We start from the raw sequence: 7,961 nt of genomic DNA, 5'->3' as shown, positions 1-7,961 counted from the left end.
AGTGTTGAGAAAATAGAAGAGTTATTAGTTTATGATTGGTAGTTATGGAGGGCATTATAAAGGATTGTGGAAAGTAAAAATGATCTGAAGAATATGTGACTGGTGAGAGAAGTCCAAAGCAGTGTGGGAATGACCTGTAACTAGTTACGGAGGCTTACCTGTGAAAGTAGATCAAAGAATTCAAGTATGTAAACCATGAAAGGTTTAAATGGTAAATTACCATATGATTTAAGTAAGTAATCCTGTTTCCTAGTGGATAGGAACTTGAGTGCTTTTAAGAATTCTAGAACGGCCACACAGTGTGTTCCACAATGTGACACAGACGTGGCATGAGCTGGCATTCCTAATATGCAACAGAATGACGCTCCTCAAAGAGCCAGAGCACAGGCCATTATTTCCTGGATTGTATCATGAACAAACTTCACCCTAGTTGAAGGGATTAGCAGTAGCAGGTAGAGGAACTTCAGCCTAGGGGTTTATTGTGAAGCTCAGACTCAATATTTTAGTTTGCAAGATGGGCTCCTTGCCATGTGACATTAAGACTGGCAGAGAGAACAACAGATACAACAGAGGTAAAGATGAGGCTTGATCTGATCTTTGTATTGCCAAGAGCCAAGCACAGGCCCATTTGGCAAGCAAATAATTGTTGAATTCTAAGACATCTACAGATTAAATAAAAAAAGAAATGTGGATGTCAGGCTTACTTCTACTATAACAGAAAAGTTTTATTTGTATTTCAGGTTTGAAAAAAAAAATGCCAAAATATATATTTTTTTTATTTTAAAACAGTAGAAAGAAGAAAAGTGAGTGGACTGTAGTCTCAAACAGTATTATGCTAAGATTTATTTATATATATACACACACATGCGTGTGTATATATTTATATATATATATACACACACATATATGCATATGGTTTAGATATATTCTATAACCATGGTCTTTGAACTCCAAACTGTGCCTCAATCAGATCTTATCCCTCTCACTTTTCTATTCTGAATGACGTGTAAATGATTCCAGCCCAGCTTTAGCTGGCATCTTAGTTTTACATGAAACAGTAGCAGCTGTTCCTTTGGGAAAAACTTATTCCCCACTCAACTGGCTGAAGAAAAGCTCATGACTCAATAAGTTTTCTCCTAAATGCCTGATCCTGGTTATCTGGAAAATTGTATTTTGAATGTATCCACTAGGCCGCTGTGGCCAGCTATGCAGATCTGAAAGGAATGTAGTTACTTTGCCCTATGGGCCTAATTCAAGGACAATCTCAGAGCACTGACCTAGGTTCCCCTTGATGAATCTGGTGATAGTTTTATTGGATCTTCAAAAGTTGCCAGTAGCCTATTTGGAAAGCAATAGAGTAGTGATTAGAGATATCCTTTTTTTTTTTTTTCTTTTTTTTTTGATTGCATGAACTGAAGAGGAAAAATCCACAGATACTGATGGAACCACATGATTCTGTCATGGAGATGCTCACAGTATGGACCTTTCCTATGAAAGCATCAACTGGAAGCAAGACGTCGATGGAAACCACATGACTTACATTGCTACCACAGCAGCCTGAGTCCATCTTTGTAACAGACATGGCAACACATCTACTATCAGAAACTGGGCACAGAGTAAAGGACTCTTGGTTTTAAATGTATAGGCTACCACTGCCAGACTTATGATTCCTGCCAAAGTTGACCTGAGTGTCCTGCAGTAAGGGAGGCTTCATTGCACAGTGTCTTCTCCTTGCCTGCTTCTGGAAGATTGACCTTCGATCATGTCTCAGAACTATCAATATAGTGTGTCACTGCTGTTGACAGCTTTTCTGATTAGTGTTGCTATTCTAGTTTGATTAGTCAACCTGATAGAGAACCCTTATAAGAATGATTCTTTCTAGGTATTATTTTGGATACATTTTATCAGTAATAAATTCCCTTCTGGCCCAGGTACACTAAGGGTAAAAGAACTCCTTGATATTGATCTATGTTACCAGTTATACTATTTATCAGACTACAGAAGGAAAGATATGAACAAGGACTATCTTATAACCGAGAAACATGTCAAATGTTTTACTCTACTTATATTAAATAAAAAACTCCATCAACTTTTCATATGTAATTTTATTTTTGCCTTTACTTCTATTCCATATAAGCAGGAGGCCATATTTCAGATGCCTTCCCTTCCATTTGAAGAAAAAAAAAGCTCTGTTGAATTGGAGTGCTCATGTGTCTTCATTTCAGTGTCAACTCATGAAAGTTCTCCTTTATACTCAGGTAAACCAGCAAATAGTAATATCTTAAATCTGACTTTATAAGAATGAAATTTAAACTCAAAATCTGATTTTGACTGCCACTAACCTGTAGTCAGAAAAGTGGCTCCAAATAGAATTATCGTAACAGCTATCTATTACTAAAATAATGATGCAAACGAAATAACCATTAAGTCTTACCGACATAAAACAACAAAACGTCATTTAACTCCTGAGTCAGTAAGATTCAGTAGAACTGAGCTGGGCTACTCTAGTCTTATCTGTGTTTTCCCATAATCAACAATATTCCATTAAGGCATATACACTGATATTAACTGGGTCCGATCACATACATAGGGCCAATTAGGTCTTGTTTGATATAAGATGGCTTTGACTGTAATACTTCTCTCCCACGTTTTCATCCTTCACCAAGGTAGTTTGTACAGGTTATCATGGGAAAGGCTGAAAGCTCGAGTGAAAGCAAATCTGATCACTGAAGTGCTTTGTAAATGCTGTTTGTGTAAACATTTACTAATATCCTATTGATCAAAGCAATTCCTAAACAGCGATATTCTTAAAACTGGAGTCAGAATTGTAGGCACACAAAATTACACTGCAAAGGATGTGAATACTGATAGTGGTAAAGTATAAGAACCACTTCTGAACTCCAACATACCACTTCTCAGACACTGCCATATATTCTTAAGTATCTTTCTTTTAAATTTATTGACCAAATACATATGCACTAATTTATTCATTCATTCAGTGAGCATTTATTAGGCTACTAGCATCTACTAGATATCATTTCAGGTAATATGTATACAGCAATGAATAAAAGATTTTTTAAAAACCAAAAACATTACAGTACATAAATTGTATTACTGCTGTCACAGATAATAAATGTACCATAAGAAAAATAAAATAGAACAAAAAGTTTGCATGGGAAAATTGAAATTCAAATAGTGCCAGTTTTTCTTACCTAAGTAAATCAATATAGAAAATGAAGAAGTGAAAATTGGAATTGGGAGAATGGAAATGTGACAAATTTATTTAACAAGAAAGAGGTTGTCCATTCTTCCAATGGTCACAGCATTTGGATATCAAAGTCTGATGATACCAAGGTTTAGCAACAACAAATGTAATATGTTGCATGTAGGCATGAATATTTGTAGGATAATTTTTAAAAATATGTTGGCATCTGTCAAAGCTGTACTTGTTCCTAACCTAGAACATACTAAATCCATTCCTGGGTTAATCCCAAGAGGTGTCATACATGTGTCCTAGGAGCAGGTCCAGCTTCTAGAGCATTATTGGCTCACGACCTGGGAAATTCTCCAAAGTTAAGTATGAAATTGGCCGCCATACACAGAGGGCAAGAAGAGAATGAAGAAAGAGGCAGACCATTCTGGATAAGAGAAAGAAGAGAAGGGATGAGAAGGAAAGGGAAAGGAAAGGAAAAGAGAAAAGAAGAAAAAAGAAAAGAAAACAAGAGAGAGAAGAGAAAGAGAGAAGAGAGGAGAAGAGAAGAGAAGAAGAGAAGAGAAGAGAAGAGAAGAGAGATCTCCTCTCCTCTCCTCTCTCTCCTCTCTTCTCTCTCTCTCTCGCTCTTCTCTTCTCTTCTCTTCTCTTCCTCTCTCTCTCCCCTCTCCCTCCCTCCTCTCCTCTCCTCTCCTCTCCTCCCTCCTCCCTCTCCTCTCCTCTCCTCTCCCCTCTTCCCTCTCTCCTCCCTCTCTCCTCTCCTCTCTCCTCTCCTCTCCTCTCTCCTCTTCTCCTCTCTCTCCTCCTCTCCTCTCCCTCTCCTCTCCTCTCCTCTCCTCTCCTCTCCTCTTCTCCTCCTCTCCTCTCTCCTCTCCCTCTCTCTCCTCCCCCCTCCTCCTCTCTCCCTCCTCTCCTCTCTCTCCCTCTCCTCTCCCTCTCCTCCTCCTCTCCTCTCCGACAGAGCATAGATAAGAGAAGAATGACACTCTTTGGCTGTGTTAAAGTGGAAAATGGAGAACCAGCTTCTAGCGCTCTTCAATCCAGTTTGCATTTCTGCCTTCATTCCTGTCTACTCACTGCCCCCTTCCCAGCTTCAGGGCCAAGCTCCATCACCTGTGAACGGTATTCTAGTATTTTAAGCTGATATACTAAAATCAGGGTAAAATCATATAGCACTTTCCCTTGGAATTTACCTCAAGCTCCAACATTCAAAGCTTTTAAGAGTAAGCTCCTCAACCAAATTGTTGCTCATTGATTTCGAAATCAGAGCTCTGCCATTTAATATGAATACTATCCTGCAACTTTAGCTTTCTACAAAACAAAGGTTCCATTTCTCTGAACTGAATACAGTAAAATTCCTCAGGTTTGTTCTAAGAACTAAACAAGACAATGGGCCTTTATTTCTTTGAAAACTCTAAGGTAGGGATCCCTGGGTGGCGCAGCGGTTTGGCGCCTGCCTTTGGCCCAGGGCGCGATCCTGGAGACCCGGGATCGAATCCCACATCGGGCTCCCGGTGCATGGAGCCTGCTTCTCCCTCTGTGTCTCTACCTCTCTCTCTCTCTGTGACTATCATAAATAAATAAAAATTTAAAAAAAAAAAAAGAAAACTCTAAGGTAATATGCAAATACAATGAACATTTACAGTATACAATATTACGGTATATCACAGTGTCTGCGGGAGTTTTAAGGATGTGGACATACGTGAAAGTTATATGTAGATGATGTAAGAATGTGGAATACATGAGCATGATGTGAGATGAGAATTTTACTGTGAATCTGTAGGTATAAACTTCATGATAACCTAAAGATATAAACACAGAAATGCACAGAGATGTGTTTGGATGATTTGATTTTTTTTTTTTAATCATTTGGAAGTCCTTTGGAGAAATATAGGATTAGAGACTCAGTAAGAAGCAATACATAAGTGCTAAAACTGAGACAAGATTTAGATATAATAGTATTTGGGTGGTATGAAAATAATGACTTTGTCTTATGAAAATAGCTCATGAAGAGTCAGATCCTTGACTTCCTGTTCAGCAGTCTATTCTGAAGTCAATGATTAAAAGTGTTGTCATCTTAACCAAGCCTTTAGGGCAGAAAAGTTGTTTAGCTCTTTTATCTTCTGTTTTTCTCATAACCATTTCTTTGAAAGAGGTTTTACAGAATTTAGGTACCTTAAAAATTAATATTATTTTGGTGAGGATATTGGTATTGCAGCAAACATTAAATACTAAAAATGTAATTCATAATCCTAAAGAAAAGGCCAAAACAAACAAACACACAAAACCTGCTTCTCTTTTTGTGTAAAGTAACATATTATTAATTTGTACTTTGTATCATTATTTGTTTTTCCCCCTGATTATCCCTGCTTATACACAGTCTAGTATATTTTACTGATAATTGGTTTTTAGCAAAAAATCTTGACCGTGCAATTCATCTGTAGGTACATATGCTTTCAGACTTATTTCTTTCAGACAACAGAAGGTTAATATATACTGCTCAGAAAAAAAAAAAGGCCTTAATTTTTTTTTTTCATTTTCAGTAAAGACAGGCAGATAAACACCTATAGGCAGATCTCAACCCGCAGGCATGAATATGTCTTAAGAGAAAATCTCTTAAGTTTTGCAAGATGCTTTCAGAAGGAATTCTTTAGTGTGTTAGCTAATTACAACTCTGCTCTGAAAAAATGTTTACTTTGAATATTTCTGGAGTTCTTCCAATTCCTTTACTGTATTGCAGTCTGTTTGCTCACATTTTCGGGAGATAAAAGAAATAAATGCAACATATTTTTTTAAGACATCATTCTAAGGTTTCATTAAAAACAGTATCTTTACTCTGGTTTTAAATTTCAATTGATGGTTCAAATAAGTATGAGTTTTTTAAATCTCAGTGCAATCTGTTCAAACTAAGGATCTAATAAAAAGTAACTATATGGCATTTATTTCAGTTTTTTTATAAAAAACTGTTATTGAGGAAGTAAATATTTATAGCAAAAATAGATTATTTTGACTTACATGGAAAATCACAGAAATCATGAGAAAAAACTTGAGTCTTACTATTAGTCCAAAATACTGTTATTATCAAGACTCAACTGTTTTTAAACAAATCAAACTAATAAAAAAATGGCAGAAAAATTTGAGGTAGGCCAACACACACATTTACTTTTAAAAATTATAACTGTATTTTCATTTCTTGATTATCTAATGATTTAAATTTAGAGAAAAAATAATTTTATAAGTAATTCATTTCCAATAAATATTTTGATTCCATTCAGCCTTAAATATAACTCTGATCCATAGTCTCCGAATGTCAATCTCATTTTGATTTACAGTGGATTAAAACATACAAGTATTTTGCCTATTTTTTCACTTGAATATGACTCATTTTGTTAACTTAGATTGGCTTGATTTCTCATCTGTAATGCAGCATCCAAAAAAAAAAAAAAAAAAAAGGTACCCATACCAAGAGTCAGAATATTCTAATACTCTCTAAATACATGGTATTTTGACTTAGAATGTTGTTGTAGTCTTAAAAAGTAATGCTTTCAAGTATTTTTTTATAAGTAATTAATATATTTAGTGATATTGTCAGCCTCAGTCAGGAAACTTAGCTAGTTCAGAAAGAATCCTTGGTGACTACTGAAAGTCTTTGGGAAAAGTATTGTCTTTTATTTTTCTTTTAAGATTTTATTTATTTATTTGAGAATGAGAGTGAGCATGACAAGCTGGTGGAGGAACAGAGGGAGAGGGAGAAGCAGACTCCCCACTGAACAGGGAGCCTGATGCAGAACTTGATGTGGGGATCTGGGATCATGACCTGAGCCAAAGGCAGATAGATGCTCACCTGACTGAGCCACCCAGGTGCCCATAATTCCTCTTATTTTTGAAGCAATCCATTAATATGTGTTGGGATTTTACTCATATATAATACCCCAATGACATTAGGAACATCTCACTATGGCAGGGACACACAAAGTATGATATGCCTTAGTATATTCAGGCTTCTATAACAAAATATCACAATCTAAAATATTACTTAAGGAAATTTTAGCCTTTGGCTCCATAGCAACAGCAATAGTAAATAGTAACCACAGCTGAATTCATAGCCCAATAAATATAAAATATCACACTAAAGGCCTATCTACCTAATTTATGTCTGGCTTTCCACAAAAAAATTGTAAAGCATGCTAAAAGGCAATAATCATAGTTTTAGGTGAAAAACCAACTATCAAAACCAGACTCAGAAAGCATCAAGCAAAATACCTACAGTTAAACAAAAATATTTAAGTATATTTCAATTGCAAAAGATAATCAAAGACAAATAAAGTTTTGAAAGAAATAAAACATTTTCTATAGAGGAACAATGATAAGAATTACATCAGGTTCCTTTTCAGAAAACATGCAAGAAGTGAACACAATGAAGTATTTAGTTTACCGAAAAGGGAAAAAAAAAAAAAAAAACACTCCACCAACCTAGAATTCTGTATTCAGCAGAGTTATCTTTCAAAAACTGAAGACAAAAAAAAAAAAAAAACTGAAGACATAAAGACTTTCAGATAAGCAAAAATTGGGCCACCTGGGTGGCTCAGTGGTTGGGCATCTGCCTTCGGCGCAGGGTGTGATTCTGGGGTCCCAGGATCAAGTCCCACATCAGGTTCCCTGCATGGAGCCTGCATCACCCTCTGCCTGTGTCTCTGCCTCTCTCTCTGTGTCTCTCATGAATAAATACATAAGAGCTTAAAAAAAAAAA

The 7,961-nt window shown here is 36.1% G+C and overlaps 1 long non-coding RNA gene across 1 annotated transcript; it reads left to right on the top strand.

Moving 5' to 3' along the window:
• Positions 1-327: 327 nt before the first annotated feature.
• On the top strand, positions 328-2,094 carry LOC119864373. The gene is made up of 2 exons (XR_005373749.1): positions 328-572; positions 1,419-2,094. It is a non-coding gene; the product is annotated as an uncharacterized LOC119864373 (long non-coding RNA).
• The last annotated feature ends 5,867 nt before the right edge of the window (positions 2,095-7,961 follow it).

This window comes from Canis lupus, chromosome 19 (assembly GCF_011100685.1).
Source record: "Canis lupus familiaris isolate Mischka breed German Shepherd chromosome 19, alternate assembly UU_Cfam_GSD_1.0, whole genome shotgun sequence".
Classification (NCBI taxonomy): Eukaryota; Metazoa; Chordata; class Mammalia; order Carnivora; family Canidae; genus Canis; species Canis lupus.
Note: the sequence above shows the minus strand (reverse complement) of the source record. Positions and strands in the feature narration are given on the sequence as shown.